At 41.8% G+C, this 26,876-nt stretch overlaps 1 long non-coding RNA gene across 2 annotated transcripts in view; it reads left to right on the top strand.

Moving 5' to 3' along the window:
- LOC123374405 overlaps nt 1-13,996 on the top strand; it is a 36,208-nt gene extending 22,212 nt beyond the window's left edge. Inside the window, exons 1-4 of one of the 2 annotated variants that reach the window (XR_006581099.1) lie at nt 3,173-3,279; nt 9,727-9,878; nt 10,892-11,118; nt 13,859-13,996. This is a non-coding gene — a long non-coding RNA (uncharacterized LOC123374405). Of the gene's footprint in view, nt 1-3,172; nt 3,280-9,726; nt 9,879-10,891; nt 11,119-13,858 lie in introns of those variants that run through there. The other variant, XR_006581098.1, reaches the window with a different exon arrangement.
- Nucleotides 13,997-26,876: the final 12,880 nt, after the last annotated feature.

Genomic DNA, 26,876 nt, shown 5'->3' with positions numbered 1-26,876 from the left:
CCCAGGGATCCTGCCCATCAGTTCCCTGAGGGAGTCAAAGTCTGCTTTCCTGAAGCCCTGGGTCCATATTCTGCTGCGCTCCTTTCTTCCTTTTGTCAGGATCCTGAACTCAACCATCATGTGGTCATAGCTGTCCAGGTTGCCACCCACTTCTACTTCTCCTAACAATTCTTCCCTGTTTGCGAGCAGTAGGTCAAGAGGAGCATGGCCCCTAGTTGGTTCCTCCAGCACTTGTACCAGGAAGTTGTCCTCAACACTCTCCAAAAACTTCCTGGATTGTCTGTGCACTGCTGTATTGTTCTCCCACATATCCCAGGGTGATTAAAGTCCCCCATGAGAACCAGAGCCTGTGATCTGGAAACTTCTGTTAGCTGTCCGAAGAAAGCCTTGTCTACCTCATCAATCTAGTCTGGTGCTCTATAGCAGATGCCCACCACAACATCACCCTTGTTGCTTTCGCCTCTAAACATAACCCAAAGACTCTCAACAGGCTTTTCTCCAGTTTCATACTGGAGCTCTGAGCAATCATGCTGCTCTCCTACATACAGTGTAACTCCTCTACCTTTTCTCCCCTGACTGTCCCTCTTGAACAGTTTACACCCATCCATGACAGTGCTCCAGTCGTGAATTACCCCACCAAGTCTCTGTTATTCCAATCACATCATAGTTCCTTGACTGTTCCAGGACTTCCAATTCTTCCTGTTTGTTTCCCAGGCTTCTTGCATTTATGTACAGGCATCTAAGATAACTAGCTAATTGCCCTGCTTTCTCAGGCCTCCCCTGTTGCACCCTCCTCCTTGTGTTTCCTCCTGGGATCCCATTTCCCCACTTACTTCATGGGAGATCACCATCCCACGGCAAACCTAGTTTAAAGCCCTCCTCACTAGCTTAGCAAGTCTGCATGAGAAGATGCTCTTCCCTTTCTTCATTACGTGGATCCCATATCTTCCTATCAATCCTTCTTCCTGGAACATCCCATGGTCGAAAAATCCAAAGCCCTCTTTCCGACACCACCTGTGTAACCATGCGTTTACTTCCACAATTTAATGGTCCCTACCTGGGCCTTTTCCTTCAACAGAGAGGATGGATGAGAACATGACTTGTGTCTCAAACTCAAACTGTGATGGGCCGCAAATGAGGGGCTTAGGCTGGAGAAGCAACCCCTGATTGGAAGATGGAACTGAACTGAACAGGTGTGGGCTGGGCTAGTATAAAGCCAGGAAGCTGGCAACAAACTACTGAGAGGAAGTTTTCAGCCATCCTCTGTGCATTAGAGAGGGAAGAAGGGAATTCTGGGAAAGAGTAGGACCCTGAGAGCCTGGCCCTGAGGGATGGGTCTCCCCAGAAGAGAGACAGATGGAGAAGAAACCCTGTGGGAGGTGGAATAGGAAGCAACCCAAGGAGTGAGCAGCAAGGTTAGGGACTGAGCTGACCTTGGCTGCGTGTTGCAGAGTCCCTGGGCTGGACCCCAGAGTAGTGTGTGTACCCAGGTTTCCCTCCAGCTACTGATGGTGTGGCATTGCCTGCACAGTGATACCCCCAGAAGGGGAAACTACATAGTAACCTAGCCAGAGGGCTGAGTCATGAAGAGGAAGCTGCAGCTCCTCGTGTGAGGGAGAGGACAACAAGTTGAGAGACTACAAGTGGGTGTGTCGGACCTATAAAGAGCTAATCCCCAGAGTAACTAGGAGGAGGCACCCCGTGAAGTGAGTGAGTACCCTGTGACAAGCACTTTATATGTTCAAAGCATAGCTTCCACTGATTTCAGTTGAAATGTCTCCTCTGCTCTGTTCTGGGTCAAGGGGTGGGGGAGGGTGGCTCTTGCTAGGCCCCAGTTTACTCTCATCACCCCTCAGTTCACCAGTACCTGCCCACTCAGAAGTTATTTGTTCAAGAGGCTGTGTTTAAGAAGATTTAGCAGTAATGAGCAACTGAATTTAATCAAGATAGAGATCACTGTCAGGGTGAAGGATAGCACAATGTGTGGATGTGTTCCAAGGAGAATGCAGCCCCAATAACCTCTTTTAGTAGCAGTTTACATTCATATTGCAATCCTCATCATGAGCATAAACTCATACTTGATCATTTTCAAGTTGCACCATTGCTATTATACCATTCATATTAACAGAGCTATGAAGATACAGTCAATGGCTTTTTATGACACTCTGCATTTTTACCAGTCTAGATGTTTTGCTAAGGTTGCCCAAAAGTTTTCTTCTCATGTCAGTTTTTTCTTCAGTTTCAGTCCTTGTGGGTTTGCAAATCTCAGAGTTGCATTTTGATTGTTGGCTTTGAACAAAATCAAAATTTCAAAAGGAAACTCCATTGAAACCATCAAGTTTCCCACCAAAACAGGAAATACCAAAAATTTTGCATAATTCTGATGCTAAACTATACCTGGGTTATACTATTAGATTCCAGATTAGTAAAAAGATATTGTGTGTGCAATCTTGAGGGGGCTTAAAGAGGCAATGAACTCTAATAAATCAATAATAATGAGTCACTTAAACTACTCACATTTAAAATGGTCATAGATCACATTAGGACATTTGCTTAAAGAAGCAAATTCCTTGCTACCTTATATGACAGCTTTATGGAATACCTGGTCTGAGAGAACATGAAGCAGGAAAGACCTAAGTAGTACACAGGAGTCATTTCAAGAAGTAACAATAGTTGAGATACTAAGTAAGAGTGGCCACAATGTAATTAAGTATAATGTCCTTGGAGAATGATCATGCAAAAACTAGCAATGTGATATTAACCTTAGAAAATGAGATTTTTTTAAAAAAAATTAGGAGGCCATTGAAAAATAAATATATGAATAAAAGACCCTAATGTCAAAATTGTGGAAGTTAAAAATACGTAGACTCAATATAAAGGCTACATAAACAGCATACCACAATGAAGTCACAACATGCATGATGCTGAAGAAAAAAGAAAGGCAAGTAGAAAAGGCCCAGTATGATTAAAGAGCAAATCACAAGAAATTATTGAGTCAAAAGAGGTAGCCTTCAAAAAAATGAAAATCCACTCCTAGTGAGGCCAGTACAAAACAACATGAGCCAGGTAAAACATATTATGAAAATTAGGAATTCAAAGAAGGAATGTGACGAGGAATCAGCCAAAGGCAACAGGGTTAAAACCAATAAAAGTATTTTTTTTTTCTGAACAGAATCTCTTTAGTCACTGAGAAACTCCCATGTTTCTACAAATTATTGGAATGGATACAGAACATTAAGCCTTTTCTTTTGCATATTCAACGGTGGCACATTTGATAAGGTAAATGACCTTCATTAGTATAGATTTCCAATTACTGACATGCCAAATCATCACTACCATATACTGCCAGTCCAAATGCACATCCTTCCAGTGATGGATTCAGTCCACAATGACAGTTGAAATATATTGAATGGCACGATTACCCTTCAGCTATGTAAGAGAACAACTGTGAAATAATGAGCAGAAATAGCAGGAATGCACTCTGGTAGGCAGCACTTAGACTGGAAATGTGTAGGCCTCTATATATAGCATGTGTGAGACACCACAAAGTTCATGTTATTATGTGTACATACCAGAAAACTGTAATGAACAAAGCATAAGGAGTACAAGCAAGAGAACAGTAGTGCCAGGACAATCTAGCCTGCAGAACCAATAGGCTGGCAGATGTCCAGTCTAGCTACTGGTTCTGATGAGGACTGAAAATGTAAATGCTTTTATCCCAATCTATCTCTCATTCTTACTCCACTGGATCTCACAACTGTAGATTTTTTTTTTCCCCCTGGAAAGCCAGGAGTTACATGGAACTGTGTGCTATGAGAGTGAGGTGATGGAGATAATATGAAAGAAGTGAAAAAGCACATGTGTTCTGATGGGAATGAGTCTGTAATAAGGTTTGAGGAGCATAAAATGTACTTATTGAGAATGCATCTCTTTTCTTTCCCTCTCAGATAATTTACTGAAAAACCTCACCTTTAAACAACCCATCCACCCACCTCAGAAAACCAAAACAACAACAAATCTGCCACTCTTATCACATCAAAATGTTGCCATACAAACTCAGAATTTATTGATGGTCCCCTCAGATGTAAACATATATTAAAAGGCACTACAACTCCCACAAAATATGCCAATTAGCCCCATCCTATCACGCTCTGCGGCTCACAGAAGTCAGGGTTGTAGCTAATAAGGCAATCTATGCAATCCCTAGGGAGAGAGAGCACCCAGGAACAATCCCTCTGAGAAATTTAGGAAGTTCATTGAGAGGTTCTGGATGAAGTAAGGAAGTTGAGTCCAGCTCTCCTCAGCTGGTAGTGGGTAGTTATGATATAAAGATTTTTTTGGGGCATCAAATGTTAACATCTATGTTGTGTTAAGCAAACCATAAAAGCCTGCATCTTGGTTAAAATAACACTTATTCAAGGTATCCTAGAAATTGGTCCAGAATTCTAATGGAAAGAGGTAAGTTTTCTGGCAGTTCCTATCCTGAATATGAAAATATCTTTTTGTAGTTCTATCTCCTGTCCAGGATGAAACCTGAAGAGATGTATAAAAGGGGTGGGGGAGAACCTCCATCTTTCTGAAATCCAAAATTCTAGTTCTGGCTTGGTCTAAAATTCAGCTGAAGGTTCAGGTTGCTTCTTACTTTGTCCTAGAGCAGATTCTTGGGGTGGAGCAATAAAAACATATCCTCTAGGTGGATAGAATATTTTTATATATATTTCAACTTGAAAGTGGCATTTGTATTTGCATGAATGTGTACAATACCATAGTGCAATTGGCAAGGGGGTTGCTCCTTATTTTTTAATCTTTACAGCATTGCTTACTAACTCTAGAAAAAACATCCTAGAAATGTAGGGAGAGGGCAATTATACCTTAGGCCCCAAATCAGCAAAGCACATAAGTAGATGTTTAACTTCAAACATGTGCTTACATCATTTTTCAGCAAAGCATTTAGGCATCCATACTGCGCCAGTCAATGGCAGCTTTACCAGTGATTTCAGTGGGAACAGGATTGGGCTTTCAGAGCCCAAGCTGTAGCCCATTGGGATACTTTCCATTGAATTTAACAGGCTTTAGACTTAGGTTATCGCTACACTACAGCTTATGTCAGCATAACTTATGTCACTCTCCCTGAGGTGGTTTTATTATGCCAATAGGAGAGTTCTCTCCCATCAACATAGAGAGTCTTCACCAGACTACCGCTGCAGCGCTGTATATATAGACAAGCCCTTAAACATCTGACTTCAGTGGGATTTAGCACATGCTTTATGGACAGCTTTTATGAACAAACAATGAATATGTCTCTCCTGTTCCTTCAGCAAAACAATATCTCTTTCACCTTTCTACAATAAAATGGAAAGATGGACATTTGTGATAAAAAGGAAAAATAGTTAAAAGAAACTGAAAAATATGAAATGATGCTAAAATGAATTCCATTCTGTTGTGAAAATTCCACCTCAATGTAGCAAAAAGAACTTAGTGGCTGACACTTAGTAGCTTTTTATACATTAATTTGAGGATGAGGGATTCTTTCAGCTTGCTAAGAGTGACATGCAGAAGATTCTTCTTTTGCACTGATTTAAACTGAAAGATTTTCACTACCACTCCGGGGGGGGGGGGACTGTTAAGGACTCAGGCCCAGATTTCAACTGGTTTCCCTTTGTGTAGTCATTTACTACTATCCAAAATGGACATAAAATGTTACCATTGATTTCAGGGGAGAGTTCTTGTTTGATAATGTTTTGCACTCAATTTTCACAGGTGTAAATAACTGCCCAAGATACAAGATATTGGAGAATCAGGTCCTTGGTTACTACAGCTGCAAAAATTATAAAACAATAGTAATGTTACTTTTTGCACTCTGGTAGTGTTGCTCACCAGACGTCTTCTGAATTTGATTTGAGATTTGTATAAATTAATTTAATGGAACCAATTTCCTTCAACCCATCTCTGACAGGAAGTGCCCCGGTTTTCTTCTGAGAAAAAAGCAATTTGTCTCTAGGGAGTTAAGTGTATGCACCCGTGATGCACATTCTGAAATGAAATGGGCATAGTGTAGAAAGTCAGATGTGTTTCTCTTTTGAGCTCTTTCAGTTTTCCATTGGTAATTTCAGTTTAAAAATACTCTGTAATACATCATGGGGCAAACAACCTCTGAGCTGAAAACCAGCAAAGAGATATTAATGGGCCTGCTATTTAGTAACAGCAAGAACACGTCCTATTCCATTTTTTCCCCCTGTAAATTGAGTCCTCAATATGTCCTTGGCAAATGAAAAATACCTCTGGCATGAGGAGACCAACAGGCATCCCCTCAGATATTTTAAATGATAATCATCACAGCAGGTCTTTTTTGGCTACAGAGTGATGACTAAAATCTGAAAACAGTCTTATAAACAAAATTGGACATGGGTACTTGACAACTTCTTTTACTTTAATACTTCACAAGAGCCATTTGCCTTTATTAGACAGCTACCTCCATGGGGGGGGAAAGGAATGTCCAAGTCTAGGACTCCATCATTCTTCTTTTGAAGCCATTTTAGATTAATAGGACCCTGGTGGTTTCAAATAATTTACCAGCCAGCCACTGTTAACTTCATCAGAATTTTTCCCTGAGGGATTGTAAGATGCTGGACTGCTGAGTTGAAGCACTGATGCTACATTTTTAAGTGGATGAAAGTAGTAGAATTAGGTGACAGCATTTTCAAACATCATTTGGTCCTTGCTGTTTTGCAACAAGGATCCCTGTTGTGCCTAGTATGTTAGCTTGTGGAGAGAGGACATACATATTTACAAAGTTACCTGCTCAGTCATGAACCAGTGCAATAGCCTGCATTTAAATCTGATGAAAACGCAGTCATGTACCATAGCTTTTAGGTATGTAAACGCTTACAAAAATGGCAAAAAGACATGATGGATTTTAACCTCCTGCCTTTCATGGCAGGGAAGATACTAAAAAATTTGTTCTAACCTACGTGCATCTTTAGATCTATGAATATAATAACTCAAAAGGAAATTGAAAGTCTTTAGTGTGAGGTAATGGGCATTTGAAGGAGAATCTTGTGTGACCCCTGGGATTAATTATTTTTTAACTGCCATTTATTGTTTGAGTTGTAGCAAGAGAAAGCTTAGATATGCCATCAATTTAATACATACTGTGCTATTAAAAAGCAATTGAGCTGTAATCTTAGCAACAGGGAAAGTCTTTTGGATTTACAAACCCCCAAATTAAGTTAAAGGATTTTTTTTGTCTTTGTGTTATTGATGAAAACAAATATGAACTGATTTATTTCTGTTAGGAATTCACTGAAAGATGTGCTGTTGTAACACCAACAGATCCTGGTCGTTGGGATCAAACCTGGGACTTCTGGAGCTTAGTGCCTGAGCCAAAAGCCTTCTGACTGTTAGCTAGGGCTGTAGAACAGACTCTTTTAACTCTCTGTAAGTGGTCTCGGTGCCACTAGATGGGAAGGAACCCCACACCCAGGAGGTGTGGGTTACATACTTCCCCTAGCTGAGGAAGCCCGTCCCGAGCTTCAGAGACTTCCCAGTTGAAATCCCAGATGAGCCCCCACTGGTAACACTGACAGACCCCAGTCATCAATGGGCAGGATCAAACGAGGGACCTCTGGAGCTGAGTGCATGAGCCTCTACCGCATGATCTAAAAGCCAACTGGCTCTGAGCTAAGGCTGTAGAACAGACTCATTTAATTCTCTCTCTCTAAGTGGTCTCAGTACCACTAGTTGGCACAGAACACCACACCCAGGAGGTGTCTGGGTTACACTGTCACATATTGTTAGAAGGAATTGTCATGTGTTTAAGTATTTCTTAAAATATAATCGCAGCCCAAAGTAATACCATAGTGTTTTTCTACCTGTTCATATAATAGAACATTATCCATGGCACTTTATGTCAAAACTATTTACATGTATCCTCACCATTTTAATGCATGGCACATCCATGCACGCAGAGCTATATGATTGAAATGTCAGAAATTTTTTGTACATTCATAATGTATGGAAAGGATAAAAAACAGACCATAATCTAATGTAATGAATTGTAAGTAGAAAAAGTGTGAGATAAGTCTCTGTCCCTATTAGGTGAGTAGTAGAAAGCAGATTTCTCTTCCATCCCTGATATACTCTGATACAATAGGACCAAATACATCTGTTGTTTAAGAGCTACTGGTGAATTATTTTGACCATTTTCTGTAAGCTAGAATATTGATTGGAGTCATTTTGGTCTATATTTATAGGTGTTAGCTAATTACATTATTACTGTGAAAGAAAAACCCTTTGATAATCTTTGGTAATATTCAAAGATAATGCCACAGGTCAAATTTTTTAAATGTGTGTCTAAAATTAGGCTCATTTATCCTTATTAAGATATATAAATAGGTGGCCTGATTTTCAGAAGTTTTCAACATCTAGCAGCTCCCACTGAAGTTACAGTAACTGCAAAAAAATGCTATTGGAATTCCCCATGATAACTCTTATTAATGCTATCTCATCTCATAATAGTAGAACTGACTCACAATACCATCTTTGCTTGGCATCTGTTGTGCAAATTATATTAAATGTGACAGCTAGGCTAAAACTTTGCTCTTGTGTCTATAACAGGCTACTGTTGAAGGACATTGAGTTGGGAGAAATAAAATATTTTCCCCCTGAATTTGGATGCTTTTTGGGTACCACTATGAATAGTTAGTAATGGAAACAAGTTCACATGAGCTTATTGACCAGAAGTCTCTGCTAACATGGTTTATAGTTTGGATGCTGAATAGATCATTTGAATGTCTGTAACTGTGAAGTTCAAAGTTTTGCAAGTTTCTTGTGGAAAGAATGTAAGACATAACCCTTCAGGTCTTCACAGCAGAAACATTGATAAGTTTCTCATTAAGACAAATGACCCTGGGACACTAATGAAAATGAAGCATAGCTGTGCACATCAAGAGGTTACCCCAATGCCTACAGTGTGAACCAGAATTTTGAAAAGATGCATTCTATTAAGAAATAGGTTAATTTTTGGAAGAGCTGTGTGTAAGTTTGAAAGCTTGTCTCTTTCATCAACAGAAGTTCATTCCAATTAAAAAAAAAAACTATCTCACCCACCTTGTCTCTCTAATAGGTTAATTAAACAGTGGATATATTTAAGGCAACTTAAATCTGATCCAGAATAAATCATTTGTTTAAAATAATGTCAGGTCAGTCATATGTGGGGATGAGATCTTCACCCCTGCTCCAGCCCCATTATTCCACGTAGAAGGGCCTGACTGGCATAAAGCAACCCTGGTTCTAAATGGGGGAAGATTACGTAAGAATATAAGAACATAAGAAATGCCCTACTGGATCAGACCAAAGGTCCATCTAGCCTAGTATCCTGTCTACTGACAGTGGCCAATGCCAGGTGCCCCAGAGGGAGTGATCCCAACAGGCAATGATCAAGTGATCTCTCTCCTGCCACCCCTCTCCACCCTCTAACAGACAGAGGCTAGGGACACCCTTCCTTACCCATCCTGGCTAATATCCATTAACGGACTTAACCTCCATGAATGTATCCAGTTCTCTTTTAAACGCTGTTATAGTCCTAGCCTTCACAACCTCCTCAGGCAAGGAGTTCCACAAGTTGACTGTGCGCTGTGTGAAGAAGAACTTCCTTTTATTTGTTTTAAACCTGCTGCCCATTAATTTCATTTGGTGGCCCCTAGTTCTTGTGTTCCCCTGCTGCAGGCACTATGGAAGACAGGCATACGGCTGCTGTCTGAGGATCTGTGACAGGTCTGAGCGGCCCTGCACTGGTACAACGGGGGTTAACCCTTCCTTCCTAGCAAAGGAAGCCACACCCCGGAAGCTCTGCTGGGCATGCTCCAACTGGAGAAGAGGTACAGTAACTCCTCACTTAATGTTGTAGTTATGTTCCTGAAAAATGCAACTTTAAGCAAAATTATGTTAAGTGAATCCAATTTCCCCATAAGAATTAATGTAAATGGGGGGGTTGGGTTCCAGGGATTTTTTTTTCACCAGACAAAAGATGTGTATTTGTGTGTGTATATATATATACATATACACACACACACACACAGAGTATACATTTTAAACAAACAGTTTAATACTGGTACACAGTGATGATGATTATGAAGCTTGGTTGAGGTGGAGGAGTCAAAAGGTGGGATATTTCCCAGGGAATGCCTTACTGCTAAATGATGAACTAGCAATTGGCTGAGCCTCAAGGGTTAACTCTCACACTCTACAAGGCAGCAAGAATGGAGGGAGGAGAGACAGCATCGCAGACAGAGACACACTCCCTGTGTGTGAGAGAGATGCACATTTCCCCTTTAAGTACACTGCTTTGTTAATTAGATCAGCTTGCTGAGACCGCAGCTGCTGCCAGCAAGCTCCCTCGGTCCTGAGCCCTGTCATGTGTCCCCCCTGCACTATGGAAGATGGGGTAAGCGGGGTGCAGGAGCAGGGGGAGGGGAACACCCTGACATTAGCCCCCCGTCTTCCTCCCTTCCCCCCCCCCAGGAAGCATGAGTCTTGGGGAGCAGCTCCAAGGCAGAGGCAGGAGCAGAACATGGCAGTGGGGGGAGGGACAGCTGCAATTGCTAACCTGCTGGGCAGCTGCTGCACAGAGAACTTAGGGGAGCGGGGAGCTGATGGTTCTAAATGGGGGAAGATTACATAAGAATATAAGAACATATATAAGAATATAAGAACTCCCTCTGGTCCACCCTGGTTCCAAGCCCCCACCAGCTAGCTGCAACAGGCTGCTCTTCCTGCAAGCAGTGGACAAAGCAGGCGGATGCCAAACAAAATTAGAAGGGAGCATTGCACAACTTTAAATGAGTATGTTCCTAATTGATCATCAAAGTAACAACAAAACAATGTTAACCAGGACAACTTTAAGTGAGGAGTTACTGTAAAAAAGCCTGCAGAGCAGTTCAGTCTGGGCTGACCTCCAGAGGGGAAGGAGGTATGCCGCCAGCTCCTGAGGAGGGACAGACGGCGCACCAGGATCCAGAGGCCAGCCAAGCTGAGACGCACCCTGATGTCCGGACAGAGCACATTGCAGCAGAGGAACAGACTGGAGGATCCCCCGAAGTGGAGAACCCAGTGTTTATGGTAGGAAGTGACCCAGGGGAACTTTAGAGGCAAATGGTGTTGAGCCACACCTACACTCGGTATGTTGTGGGCGGATCCCCGCTGAGCTGGTGGTGAGGGGAATTTGCCACTACCAGGGTCCTGGGTCAGGACCCAGTGGAGTGGGCGGGCCTGGGTACCCCTACCACCTCCCCATACGCACCCCAGGAATCCCACAGACTCTGGCCATTAGGCCACACTGCTCCAACATGGTGAGTGGTTTATATGGATGCTGGCCATTGGGCCACACTGACCTGCTACTCAGAGCGAGTTGCAAGGACTCCAGCCGCTAGGCTGCACAACCCAGCTTGCAAGGGGGATTGCATGGACTCTGCCACTAGCCTGCACTGCTCCAACATGATGAGCTGTTTATATGGACACTGACCATTGGGCCACACTGCTCTGATACGTGGGGTGAGTTGCAAGGACTCCAGCCACTAGGCCGCCCTACCCCGCCTGCAAGGGGAGTGTTATATGGACTCTGGCCATTGGGCCACTCCGCCCTGACTGTTGGGGCGAGACACATGGATGCTGGCCACTAGGCCGCACTACCCCGCCTGTGAGGGAGGGTTTTATAGACTCTGACCATTGGGCCATACTGCTCCAATGCTGGGAGCAATTTACAGGGACTCTAGCTGTTAGGGCCCCCTACCCTGGCCAAGGGGTGATTGTGGAGAGGCAGGCCATTAGGCCGCATCACGCCACCCACAGGGAGGCGAGCACGAGAACTTGTGAGTGGCGAGGTTCCCACCCTTGCCACAAAAGGGCAGTGTGGTGCCAGGCCCGCCACAGGATCCCATCACAACTCTGGTGTAAGGGGAATGTCTAGAGCATGGATAGGGTGAGAGGGGAGTGTGAGACAGGGCTGCAGCGGTATGGAGATTCTGGACAGTGCTACGGCCCATAAGGCAGCCTCAGGAGTCTGCCATAACTTGGGCCTCTAGGCCTGTCTAAATTATGCTGGAGGCCTCTCCAGGCCCCAAAGCAGCCCAGGACTGAGAGGACATAAATGACTTACAGCCACCTTCGTTCCTACTCCCCCTACGCTATGAATTCTGTGCTGCACCTCTAAGAGCTACAGCACAGAATCTCACCCTGAAAGGAATTGGTCCCCGACACCCATTGAAAGTGGGAGCTGGGTGCCTGACTGCCCTTTGTGCTTCTGAACATTTCTTCCATGTTAGATGTACCAACAGGTATGATAAAAGAATGTCTGTCCATTTGAGCAATCAATTTCAAAACCCCATTAAGGCTTTATCTCACCTCCCAGTTTAAAGTTGTTGTTATATGTATTATGTTCTCTAGAGCACAGACCAAATTAACCTTCATTATGTTTTGCTTAAATTGACCCTTTTCTTTTTTCAGCTTCTGAGTTATTTTTTTAATTTTAAAAACTCAACTACAGATGGAGAAAATTACTTACTAATTTTCCTAATTTAGGCCAGTACATAACGCGTGCACTTTCCTGATGTAGCACTTAAGCCGGGGATCGGCAACCTTTGGCACAAGGCCCACCGGGCCAGTTTGTTTACCTGCCGCGTCCACAGGTTCGGCTGATCGCAGCTCCCACTGGCCTGGACCGGCGATCCGCAGCCAGTGGGAGCCGCGATCGGCCGAACCTGTGGATGCATCAGGTAAACAAACCGGCCCGGCCCGCCAGGGTGCTTACCCTGGCGGTCCTTGTGCCAAAGGTTGCTGATCCCTGACTTAAGCATATGTGTAACTTTAAGCACATGAATAGTCCCTTGAAGTCAATTGGCACTACTCATGGGCTTAAAGTTACACACATGCTAAAGCTAGATCTGGATATTACTGCCTTATATGAAATGAAACATAAGATACCAGTCCTTCACCATATGTAATATAAATACCATTTTTAGATTGTATCTGAAAGATTCTCTAAAAAAATCTCCCCCGTGCTGTTATTTTTACAGACGCATATTTTCAAATGTTACATCCAAGGAGAATGAATCCAACCATTCCCATACAAATTAGAAAAACTGCATGTTGAAAGCCGTTGATTTCAGCTGCTGTTCTATAAGCTATTTTGTGCTCTTATTCATTTGTTATGGTTATGGATTTGTCTATTAGCATATTCTATCTTGATTTTATATTAAGGATTCTTTGAGAATAGTTTAAGTACCCAATCCTGCAAGGCCTTACTCATGAGAAGGAATAGTCAAGTAAGGGCATACTTACACACAGAAGCTGCACTAGTTTAATTTAAATTGGTTTTAAAAACTGATTTAGCTAAAGTACAGCAAGCTTCTGGGTAGACAACATTCCTATTTGTTAAAATAATTGATTATATCAGTTTAGTTTGTTTCTGTAAATTTACCACATGACAGGTGGTAAGCATCAATATAAGCATCCACACTCAGAGTTGCACCAGTTTAAGTCAGTCTGAAACCGTTTGCTAAACCAGTGCAACTTTGTGTTTAGATCTCATCTGAGTAAGAAAAGGCAGAAATGGACCTAGTACTTTAACATAGAATAAATGTGTGAAAGGATATCAGAGAAGTATATTTGTTAAAGTACCTACTGTTGTCTAACATGATGAGCATAAGTCAGCTTGATAAGCTGTGTGCATTTACAGTGAGTCCTGCAACCCATGCTCACGTGAGTACTCACATAAACTTCACTAAGTAAATAATGCAGTATTGGGCCATTATGGAACAAGCAGGACGAGGATGACTGCGTATTACTATTTTTTTTTCACCAGATGTGAGCTATGCTTACCATGAGACCAATTCTGCCCTCTGTGGCATCTGTACAATCCCACTAACTTTACTATAGTTTTATGGGTGTAATTGAGGGCAGAATTTAGCCCACTAAGGCTCTTCACAGACAGATGCCTGCACTGCACTGAAATCAACTGAAGTCTGTGCCCAGGAACAAAGTCTGTGCACTCAGAGTTCACTGCAGCACTGTGGCACAAATTTACAGACTTTATCTATTGTGTTTTGTTTCTTCAATAAAAATACAACAATGAGAAGTTTACTATTTGGAGGGATACATTTCCCCAGGAATGTGATGGATATGACTGATATTTGGTATGTAATAAAATATTTTTCCAAAGACTTTGCCTTTAAAGTACATTTTTTTCTGCAAAAAAATCTCGCTGTGTCTGTTTGGCCCTAAGAAGACAAAATCAAATCTTCTCTGATTAATCTTGTTAGGAGGACATGAATTACTCTGTCCAGTCATTAGATACTACATAATTCTATATACCCATCTTGTATTAACTTTCAAGTGGCTGCAGAACTTTTGGATATGAAAGGTCACAGACCTGGATCTGGGTGTAGATTTCAAATGAGTTCCCAAACAGATTTATGTTCATGCTTAAATTTCTGAATGTGTATAGTTCCATCGATTTCCATTAGGGTCATTTATACAAATTCAGAATTAAAAGAACTGCAAAGCGTTACCTTGTGCAATACATAGTTATTTGGTCCAATCCTGTTCCCAGTGAAGTGAATGTGCACATTTTCAGTGGGAGGAAGACTGGCCCCATTGATTGTATTTTTGAGGCCCTAAAATCTCCTTCCAAGGCTGCAGTAAAGTAAGCTCCTGTTGTACTGTGGCTGATTAATTCTGTCGGAATTATCCCCTGAGTAGCACTACATTGCAAACATTTATTTTTTTTCATTTCAATTCCTTTTTATACCATGTTATTGCTTTTAAACTATTCCATTTTCTTTATCTCTCACAATCAGTTTTAATGCTCTCCTTAAGCAAGCAAACAAATAAGCAGAGAAACCAGGCAGCAGACAAAGAAAGAAGGACAAGCAGAAGTGGGAAAGAAGGGAAAGGGGAAGGGAGATGCTATTTCAAAACACTTTTTGAAAAATATTCATGTGTTTTTTGCTTTTATCTTTACTTTTTAAAAAGGCTTATGACCCTAAATATCTAAGCAAACAGGGGCCTAAACTTGCATAAGCCTTCAGCAGCTGAACAGTGTTTTGATAAGACAATCTGGATAAAAATACTGCCCCAGGCATGCTTTTTGGTTCTTTTGTCATAGAAGGTGCTAATCCTTTCTGGATTAGCCAGATCAGTCGCCCCAAATAAATTATAAATAGCTCACTTTTTAAAAAGTCAAGTGCTATAGTATACAAATTTTGTTATTAATAGGCACCAAAGAGTCTTATATACTTTTGGCCATTATAAAAGGTTGTCACTTATCAAAATGTGATTAATATGGAGAGTATTTCATGGGATACAGGATTTTGCTTTGCTCTTAAGAAGGTGACTGGGGTTAGCAGGTGCCTATCAGCACTGACTTCATTTATAATTTGTCACAGCCATCCTATCAGCTGAATATTCATATTAGTACTGAAATCTATTCTAAGCTCATGAGTATATTAGCCAATCAGCAAGAACAGATCAGTCAGCCCCTCACAGAGAGCCATTTAGCATCCAATGAAACAGACCGGAACAGAATGCCCCATTAGGGAAATGCCCTGTGAAGAACTATAGTGGTCTTGGAAGGCATTTTCCTTACAGAGAAAGGCCCTTGGAAAAATATTTCACTTTACCTATGTTATAGCACTCAGATTCTCCACAAAGTTAATTTTCTGTAGCTATTACCTGTAGAATTAATTTTTTATTTGACTCAAGTTACTAGTATGACACAAGAATATGTAAAAATCCAGTTCCTACTGCAACCACTGGCAAAACTGATTGACATCAAAGGGAACACTGTATATATACATATATATAATTTCTATCTTTTGTTCTTTCTTTTGCAATTCACAGCATCATCTGTAAATTGTCCTCCAAATATACAGTATGTAACATGACATAGCTGTCAATTCCTTTTTCCACCTGCTCTGAAAAGGGCAATGACTACTAGAGAGAGAGCTAACTTGAAACACCTAAATTCCTTTGAAAGAGAGTAACTGAAAAAAATTGACAGTTCATTCCTGATTAGGCCTCTTCACCTGAGCCCATTTTTCATTCTCTTTCTGTTGGCTTTGCCTTTTTGTTGTAGGGGGAAGGGAAGGTTTGTGCAAACTACTTTGTAGAGTCATTGGATAACTAAGGCAAGCTGTGCAGCTACTGTGAAGTCTACAAAATTACACTCCACTAATGAAATCAAACTATGTCTCCTTATGGGATTAGCCAGATGATAATTAAGCCCTCCCTGCTTCTTAATGACACAAACCTGTCAGCTATTCCAGTTCACCATTCTTAAAGTGACAGTCTTCCCAGTCGGCAAATTTGCAGCGCTCAATCCTCCTGTGATAAGCATTGTTTTCTTGTCCATAAAAGGAACCAGGACCTGAATCTCGTAAACTGGAATGCACAGTGTATTGACAATTGCATTAATTTTGCTAGTGACAGGATAAGCCCTGGAAGAGTTGGTTAGTAACAGACAGCACAAAACAAAACCACCCAGCAGGAGCATCACTAAATAGAGTTCAACAGAATGAAATATGGCTGTGCTTATAATGATGTAGTCCAGCAAACTGGGACCATGCTTAGCAATGAGAGAATTTCAGAAATCTTTATATCTGTTTCATGACCTTAGATCATCCACACTTTTAGTCAATGTCCTATGCTCCATTAAAATACACTCTAAACTGTGAGTTGTAGCTTTTTCAACACACCTGCATATAGCTACAAAAGATGTTCATGGTACTTTTCTCTGTGCAATATTGCTGCCACAGAGGCACTTGAGCTGGCACCAACTTGACAGAGGAGAGAGGAGGCTGTTAGCGTGACATCGTTCACACAGTACTGAAACTTATTCATCTTATTAGCCACCAGAGCCTGGTTTTGTTAAGGTTCTGAGCATACAAATCATATTTTCTTGGGCATTCAGGACGTGATGTGAAGAGTCTGGGAGTCTTTGCATTGACTTCACTAGACATTGCTTGAGGTCCTTGAGGAGAAGAAAAGTTGATAGTTTGGGATATGATTGGTGCATGGATGGGCTATTGTTATGAAGGGGTTGTTTATTAGCTCTGGTATTCATAGTCTATTAAGTGTATAATACATTTTATCTGACTTTACACAAAATATTGTCAATGTATTTGTTGTATAGTGCCTGTTACTTGTGATGGGAGTCTAAATAAATGAAACATTCTGTTCTGTTTTGTTGCATATCATATGCTTCAGAATAATTCCTCATATATAAGACAAATTTTCCATTTGCCACATAGCCCTGATATCATTCATTTACATCACTTGTATGTAGTGAGAACTGACCTCTGGAAAAAAATCGCATGGAGGTTGAAAAGAAAAATTAAGAGATCCCTGCAGCAGATGTCAATGATCCACATTTTAAAAGTTCACCTCCAATTCCCCAAAATCCATAGGCATGAAGACCACTTAATATCTTATGAAAGACCAATCATTGGGTTGGGAGGGTTTATCTTCATTTACAAGAACACTGTGATTTATTGCAAACTGTCTGAATTCTTTAACTAATTCATAGCAAGTTGAGATCACTTGCAAACAGGAATTTATCCAATCCAGTTAGTATCTCTAAAAACCCAAAGAGAAAATGCACTCTTGTTATTGTGATTTTTATTTTACTGCAAATGAAAAATCAAGTGATGTCAATGCTGCTGCTGCAAAGCACATGAAGGTACAGTGTAAAAAATAAAATCGTGCCTCTTTCTGGCATTTATCAAGTGATAATTGCACCTGCCTCAATTCTCAATTACATGAAATCCTCTCGGCCATTCCAGTTCACCTTCCTGACAGAGCTAGTGCACTTAGTCTTCAAGGTTCCAGAGCTCAATGCTCTGTGATTAGCATTGGTTTCTTTCCCATTTAAAGGGAGTAAACACTTGAATCATTTGCAGCAAAATACAAGAGTATTGACAAATGCATTAATTGTTACCCATGACAGGTTTGGCCCTAGCCGCGATGATCAATAATAGGCAGCACACTACAAAACTGCATAACATAAACCTCACTAAACTGAATGTAGTGGTAGAATTCAAATCTTTTTAATGCAATAAAAATACATCAGCACTAGTGGTTGTATAGCCCATCTTTTGGAATGCTAGCACTGACAGGGATTTCAGCAATCATATACTTTATGTAGCCTTCGATCTGCCCACATTCATACTACCACTCAATGTAATATGTCCAAATAAATAGGCTTTACACCCTGATTTGCTACCGGCACCTGAGGGGAACTTAGAAAACTGTATGTTATTAAGATGAAAGCAATATCAAACCAACATTGAAATGCTGCACAGCAAAGCTTCATGCTGTACAGTTAATTTCATGGTCATTTCTTTTTATATATATTATTTTTTTCAAATACAACAAATATACCAAAATACCAGACTCATCATAATGCACATAGTAAATAAAGAGGGGTAGAATATTCATGGTAATTTCTGACAAGATGCGGAACAAGAAGACATGGAAGATGCACCACAGACAGAAGGATAGAGAATGAATTCTTCTCCTCCATACAACTACGCCACTGGGGACAGATAGGAACATTTTCCCAGCCGAGATTCAGGCTGAGCACTTCTTTCAAGTTGCTGCTTGCAGTGTCTGCAAATAACATGCGGCCTCCGGCTCTTCTTGAAGTCAGGCTCCTCCAAGCATTTGTCTCTCCATTACTGACCCATGGGAGAGACAGGTGGGAGAACCAGCGCAGACTGCTGTATAGCCAGTAGATCTCAAATGCTGGCTGAATCCATAGGCAGAGAGAGAAGAGGGTGAAAAATAGCCTGCTTGCTAGGAGAAAAGAAGGAGGAATGTAGTGCATGGATCAGTGTTCATGTTGCACTCCCTGGCAGTACCCGGCCCGAGCCGGGGAGACTAATGATCCAACCAGCAGACCAAATTCAGTGATGAATCCTGGTCAGGTGCCACCTGAGGCAAGTTGTGCATACACCAAGAAGACTGAAGACTGTTCTGCAACCCATTTCTGCTCCCCCTTTCTGGCTTGCAGAGAAAGGGAGAGTAGACCGCTTAACACAAGCTGAGTTTGAGGTGCATGTTGTGGGGGGGATGGAGGAGGAGAGTGGCTATGAGTGCAGGGCAGAGCAGTGAGTGTGTGTGGAGCAGGGGCGGCTCTAGTAATTTCGCTGCCCCAAGCAGGGTGGCACGCCGCGGGGGGCGCGCTGGCGGTCGCCGGTCCTGCGGTTCTGGTGGACCTCCTGCAGACGTGCCTGCGGAGGGTCTGCTGGTCCCGCAGCTCCGGTGGAGCAGCCGCAGGCGTGCCTGCGGGAGGTCTACCAGAGCCGCGGGACCAGCGGACCCTCCGCAGGCACACCTGCGGGAGGTCCACCGGAGCCGCGGACCAGCGGACCCTCCGCAGGCACACCTGCGGGAGGTCCACCAGAGCCGCCTGCCGCCCTCCCGGCGGCAGGCCGCCCCAAGCACGCGCTTGGCACGCTGGGGTCTGGAGCCGGCCCTGGTGTGGAGGGAAATAGCGATGGGTGGAGAAGTGAGGAAATGATTGGGAGAGGGTAAGTAATTGCATTGAGAGGGTTATCTGAGGGGGCTTGCAGTAATTTAGGGAGAATTTAGGTATCTGTGTGAGTGAGGTGAAGAGTTTCTGTGTGGGGCAGTTGTGTGGATGGAGTCACTGTGTAGAGAGGTTGTGCAGAAGGCACTGTGGGAGACGGGGGTGCATTGGCTGGGGGTGACTCTGACCCTGCCAATATTTTAGGAACACTTTCTAAACAGTTCCCAACATGGATAGCACATGGTCAGCTCCACCACTAATAGCAGCATTGTGATACCTGGTGCAGACATCATGCCAGCTGCTCAAGGTGTTCTTAGTACCATGTTGATTAGACCTGACCTGAGCAGGTTTGTACTACACAGTAATTTAAAAAATTGGCAGCTGGCAACCATATACAGTAGAGCTCGCAACATTGCTTACATCAATGACATTAGGAGTCAAGGTCAATTTTCAGAATATGTCCTTAGACAGGCAGCTGTGTTTGGAGTGTAGGATTGTGAGTAGGACTTCCCTTGTCCAGCTAATGCCACATCTCTACCTACCCCACCTCCACCCTTTTGTTTTCTCCCTCTATACTGCCAGACTCACCTACGAGCTCTGATGCACTGTAATTTGAGCTCAACAATGCCACCATTATTCAGTTGCCTGTGGAGTCAGTTCTGCACCACTGCCTTGCAGTGAAGTCAGCTCTGCTGCTGGTGGTGGTCTGGTCAAGTATCCCTGAAAAGTCTGCTCTGCAATCCTGCACATTCACATCACAGAGGACACAGAATTGCTAGGTGGGAAACCCAGGACAAAGCAGGATCTTTACTCCTTGGAATGGCCTTTAGTACATAGCTTTTTCCCCACAGGGCTTGAATTTTGTTGCCAATACAAAGTCCACTATCCATAAAGGCACAGTGAACTACTCACTCCAGGACATATTCTGTACAATTCCTGTGCCCCTTCATATGCACACTAATAATGAGCTATTATTGTTTATACAATCAGAACAACAAATTCCAACCAAAATAACCAATCTCAGTAGGCAGAGTCATGAGTATGTATCATTATAATTTATGTAAAAGATGCTGGCAAGAGCTGGCTTTCTCCCTTCTCCTTTATAGAGGCCAGACAATTCCATCCCTTTAAATCTGATTCTGGGTTTCACATTGATTTTTAAAAGGTACATACAGTTTACCATAGATTCTCCTTTCATAAAATCAAGGCTGCAGGCAGCTTGTCTTCAGAGACTGGAGGACATAAGAGCATCTATCTGCACTCCTCAGATACACCAGACACCTTTGATCTTCCCTTGAAAACAACAGAGTCCTGTGACACCTTATAGACTAACAAATGTATTGGAGCATAAGCTTTCATGGGTGAATACCCACTTCGTCAGATGCATAGTGGGTTACATGCATCTGCGGAAGTGGGTATTTACCAACGAAAGCTTTGGTTTTCACACCTCAGCTGCTAGAAGAGGGCCTCATCCTCCCTGATTGAACTAACCTCGTTATCTCTAGCCTGCTTCTTGCTTGCATATATATACCTGCCCCTGGAAATTTCCACTACATGCATCCGACAAAGTGGATATTCACCCACAAAAGCTCATGCTCCAATATGTCTGTTAGTCTATAAGGTGCCACAGGACTCTTTGCTGCTTTGACTGAAGTCAGTGGAACCATTCTTGTGCATTTCCACACTGCAAGACCAGGCCCTAAAAGCAGAGTATTAGCAGGTCTGGCAGCAGCAGCAGCTGATTTTTGTTCTCCACAGACTGTCTAATCTGCTATAATCATCATCAAAATTGTCGTTCTTAAAGTATTTCTTTAATATATATTCTTCTGAAGGAAAAATGTGCATGGCAAGGCATGACAAAAATATGTTAAATTGCTTTTATTGCATTTGGTTGCAGCACACATAAGGTCTGCTTTACCTCCCCTTCAGAAATGAAAAGGCCCTGGAAAAGCATTTTTGAAATAAACCACTAACAAAAGTACAAACAAAACAAAGCCAATTGGGACACAAATACAAATACAAGGAAACCTGTCTTAAGCACCACACAAGCAATTGAAAAGAATTGGCAGCTTGATGAAGATGATCTTTTAATAAAAGTGGAGCAGAACTGCACTTGGTATGTTTGGGGATATCATTGGGTTTTAAGAGAAGATATTGTCCAAAAAGGGTGGGCTATTATACAGCTTTCACTGACACCTATGTATACTCTTAACATCATTTACCCTTACTGTTGGAATGCTCAGGTCTGCTGCTTACATTTCCGAATTCCTCCAGTAATTCACAGATGGTGCAGCAGGAGCCACTGGCAAAAAATAACTCACCTCAAGTAATTCCAAAGTGTATACAATCAAAGCTATATGTATGTAAATGCACCGTACTTTATTATAGGAAATATTCAAATGCTCTAAGATCACTGTGCACTAAAACATCTTAAGAGTTAGGAGTGATTTTCTGGGATTCAATACCAAGAGGCAATTGTTATGTTTTCCAAACACAAGAAGCAACCATGTACTTTTAGTGTCACTACTAGGGCTGTCAAGCAAGTAAAACAAATAATCATGATTAATCGTGTGATTAATTGCACTGTTAAACAATAATAGAATACCATTTATTTAAATAGTTTTGGATATTTTCTACATTTTCAAATATATTGATTTCAATTACAACACAGAATACAAAGTGTAGAGTGCTTACTTTATATTTATTTTTATTACAAATATTTGCACTGTAAAAAAACAAAAGAAATAGTATTTTTCAATTCACCTAATAAAAGTACTGTAGTGCAATCTCTTTATCATGAAAGCTGAACTTACAAGTGTAGAATTATATACAAAAAAAACCTGCATTCAAAAATAAAACAATGTAAAACTTTAGAGCCTAAAAGTCCACTCAGTCCTACTTCTTGTTCAGCCAATTGCTCTGACAAACAAGTTTGTTTACATTTGCAGGAGCTAATGCTGCCTTTTTCTTGTTCACAATATCCCCTGAAAGTGAGACCAGGCATTCGCATGGCCCTGTTGTAGCTGGCATTGCAAGATATTTATGCACTAAAGATTCATATGTCCCTTCATGCTTCAACCACCATTGCAGAGGACGTGTCCATGCTGATAATGAGTTCTGCTCAATAACCATCCAAAGCAGTGCTGACTGATGCATGTTCATTTTCGTCATCTGAGTCACATGCCACCAGCAGAAAAGTTTATTTTCTTTTTAGGTGGTTCAGGTTCTGTAGTTTCTGCATTGGAGTGTTGCTCTTTTAAGACTTCTGAAAGCATGCTTCACACCTCATCCCTCTCAGATTTTGGAAGGCACTTCAGATTCTAAAACCTTGGGTCGAGTGCTATAGCTATCTTCAGAAATGTCACATTGGTACCTTCTTTGTGTTTTGTCAAATCTGCAATGAAAGTGTTCTTAAAACAAACAACATGTGCTGGGTCTTCATCTGAGACTGCTATGACATGAATTATATGGCAGAATGTGGGTAAAACAGAGTAGGAGACATACAATTCTCCCCCAAGGAGTTCAGTCATAAATTTAATTAATGCATTATTTTTTTAACGAGCATCATCAGCATAGAAACATGTCCTCTGGAATGGTGGCCAAAGCATGAAGGGGCATATGAATGTTTAGCATAACTGGCATGTAAATACCTGGTAATGGTGGCTACAAAAGTACTATGTGAATGCCTGTTCTCACTTTCAGGTGACATTGTAAATAAGAAGCAGGCAGCATTATCACCCGTAAATGTAAACAAACTTGTTTGTCTGAGCGATTGTCTGAAGAAGAAATAGGACTGAGTGGACTTCTAGACTCTAAAGTTTTATATTGTTTTGTTTTTGACTGCAGTTATGTAACAAACAAAAAATCTACATTTGTAAGTTGCACTTTCCCGATAAAGAGATTGCAGTACAGTACTTATATGAGGTGAATTGAAAAAAACTATTTCTTTTGTTTGCCATTTTTACAGTGCAAATATTTGTAATAAAAATAATAATAATATAAAGTGAGTACTGTCAACTTTGTATACTGTGTTGTAATTGAAATCAATATATTTAAAAATGTAGAAAAACATCCAAAAATATGTAATATGTTTCAATTTGTATTCTATTATTTAACAGTGTGATTAATCATGAGATTAATCTTGATTAATTTTTTCAGTTAATCACATGAGTTAACTGCGATTAATCAACAGCCCTAATCAATACTATTTATTTTGGATTACAGAGGGACTACAAAACAAACAAAAGCCAGAGTAATCACATGGTCTGTGTCTCATCCATAACATTTGGCTTCTGAACATAAAATGGCAGCTACCTTCTGCAGCAGTAGAACTTCCAGAAATATAAAGGTGCGCCTGTGTGAGACAGTGAGAACAAAGCCTGACCTCCACATTCCAGGGTCAGTTTCCAGGAGTGTTAGTTAATAAAAAAAAGAAGAAGAAATCCTTTTACATGCACACTGAGAAAATTTGCCCTGGAGATACAATACACACAGAACCTCTGCAATTTCATTTTTACAGAATCACTTTTCAGAGCAGAGCTACATTTTAAGGTCAAATTAACCATGAATATGCAGCTGACTGGAGATTTTGGTATCACTGTATGATATGCAGCCACACATCAGGCTAGATTGCAAGGGCATAAGAGGAATAAGAGCACCCTCCCCTGATATGCCACAGCAAAACTTTCCCAGACCTTTCCTCTGGGTGCACAGCTTCCATTAACCAACCACCCAGACCCTGCTCTCCCCCCCACCCACCCACCCCTGCATTCTCCCCTTCATAGACAGCATCAAATAACTTGTCCCTAGAACAAGGGGGCAGGAAGGAAGGAATTGTGCCTTTCTGAGGTACAACGTAAGGGACTGGGTGTAGGTGGTCTGGCCTAGTGGTCATGGCTGGGCTGGATTCTGCATGCCAAGGATGTTAACCAGAGAGTGGGAGTTGGAAGAATCACAAGAGCCAGGTTCAGTAAGCAATTATTGGGGTCGGAGTCAGGGCAGAGTCTCAGAGGCATAACCAGGCTAGAATCAGGAGGCAGAAATCAGGATGAGAGTCAGGCTGGAGTCAGAGACTAGAGATCAGAGATAGAACAAGGCTGAAGTCAGAAGGCAAGAGTCAGAGTCAGAATCAAGCTGGGATTCGAGGCTGGAGATCAGGAGACAAGGCAAAGTCTGGAGTTGCAGCAGGCCAAATTCTGTGTGGTTGCCCACATAACTTCTTGGGGCAATTCCCGGTGTTTAGCCAATCAGGGGGCCACAGGGTACTATCACCCTGGCTTCCTTGGGTGGCACTTTCTGCAGCACCTATTTTCCACAGTGCTCCCTGGCTGCAGTTCTCCATGGCCTCCTGGTGGTACTGTGGGACAATCAGCGTTGCATGGGATGCCCTGTATGCAAGGCTGGTGGATAAAAGCCACTATATAGGAAGTCAATGTGAAACATATTCACAATTGAAAGTATGTGGGAAAATATCTGTGGGTGAAAGATATAAAAAGCCACAGCTTGTGTGCCACCGTTGTTTTCTCTTCTACTTTTAGCAGCCACCCATTTCACATTGGATATGGCTTTCAGACAAAGGCACTAGTTATTTCGTCATAAACTATGGCTTTTTCCATCTAGTCACAAATTTTGCTTCTCTATTTTCTGTGTAATTTCACAATTAGAAAAGAAAATGTTTTTCTTCCCCATCTCTCATATCTCTGTCTCTTTTTCATCCCACTATCCAGTTGCCTGTGAGGCTTTAAACAATTCGCCCTGGGGCAGCTCCTCTGCAGATGTACATTGTCACAGTTCCATGGAAGTCAATGGAGCTCCAACAGTTTACACAAGTTGAGGAACTGTGTCCCTATCTCTAGCTGTAGTTATAGTTGTGCTGTATTTGAAAGTTTCATACCAGACATGGAATTTGTGCTGCAGCAGAATTTTGGTGGCGTTTTAGAGACAGTCCTCTATGTCAATAAGGGCATAAGAACATAAGAACATAAGAAAGGCCGTACCGGGTCAGACCAAAGGTCCATCTAGCCCAGTATCTGTCTACCGACAGTGGCCAATGCCAGGTGCCCCAGAGGGAGTGAACCTAACAGGCAATGATCAAGTGATCTCTCTCCTGCCATCCATCTCCACCCTCTGATGAACAGAGGCTAGGGACACCATTCTTACCCATCCTGGCTAATAGCCATTTATGGACTTAGCCACCATGAATTTATCCAGTCCCCTTTTAAACTTTGTTATAGTCCTAGCCTTCACAACCTCCTCAGGTAAGGAGTTCCACAAGTTGACTGTGCGCTGCGTGAAGAAGAACTTCCTTTTATTTGTTTTAAACCTGCTGCCTATTAATTTCATTTGGTGACCCCTAGTTCTTGTATTATGAGAATAAGTAAATAACTTTTCCTTATCCACTTTCTCAACATCACTCATGATTTTATATACCTCTATCATGTCCCCCCTTAGTCTTCTCTTTTCCAAACTGAAGAGTCCTAGCCTCTTTAATCTTTCCTCATATGGGACCCTCTCTAAACCCCTAATCATTTTAGTTGCTCTTTTCTGAACCTTTTCTTGTGCTAGAATATCTTTTTTGAGGTGAGGAGACCACATCTGTACACAGTATTCGAGATGTGGGCATACCATGGATTTATATAAGGGCAATAATATATTCTCAGTCTTATTCTCTATCCCCTTTTTAATGATTCCTAACACCCTGTTTGCTTTTTTGACCGCCTCTGCACACTGCGTGGACATCTTTAGGGAACTATCCACGATAACTCCAAGATCTTTTTCCTGACTCGTTGTAGCTAAATTAGCCCCCATCATGTTGTATGTATAGTTGGGGTTATTTTTTCCAATTGTTTACATTTATCCACATTAAATTTCATTTGCCATTTTGTTGCCCACTCACTTAGTTTTGTGAGATCTTTTTGAAGTTCTTCACAATCTGCTTTGGTCTTAACTATCTTGAGTAGTTTAGTATCATCTGCAAACTTTGCCACCTCACTGTTTACCCCTTTCTCCAGATCATTTATGAATAAATTGAATAGGATTGGTCCTAGGACTGACCCTTGGGGAACACCACTAGTTACCCCTCTCCATTCTGAGAATTTACCATTAATTCCTACCCTTTGTTCCCTGTCCTTTAACCAGTTCTCAATCCATGAAAGGACCTTTCCTTTTATCCCATGACAGCTTAATTTACATAAGAGCCTTTGGTGAGGGACCTTGTCAAAGGCTTTCTGGAAATCTAAGTACACTATGTCCACCGGATCCCCCTTGTCCACATGTTTGTTGACCCCTTCAAAGA

This window comes from Mauremys mutica, chromosome 1 (genome assembly GCF_020497125.1).
Source record: "Mauremys mutica isolate MM-2020 ecotype Southern chromosome 1, ASM2049712v1, whole genome shotgun sequence".
NCBI lineage: Eukaryota > Metazoa > Chordata > Testudines > Geoemydidae > Mauremys > Mauremys mutica.
The sequence above is the reverse complement of the archived record's forward strand: the minus strand, read 5'-3'. Positions and strand labels throughout refer to the sequence as shown.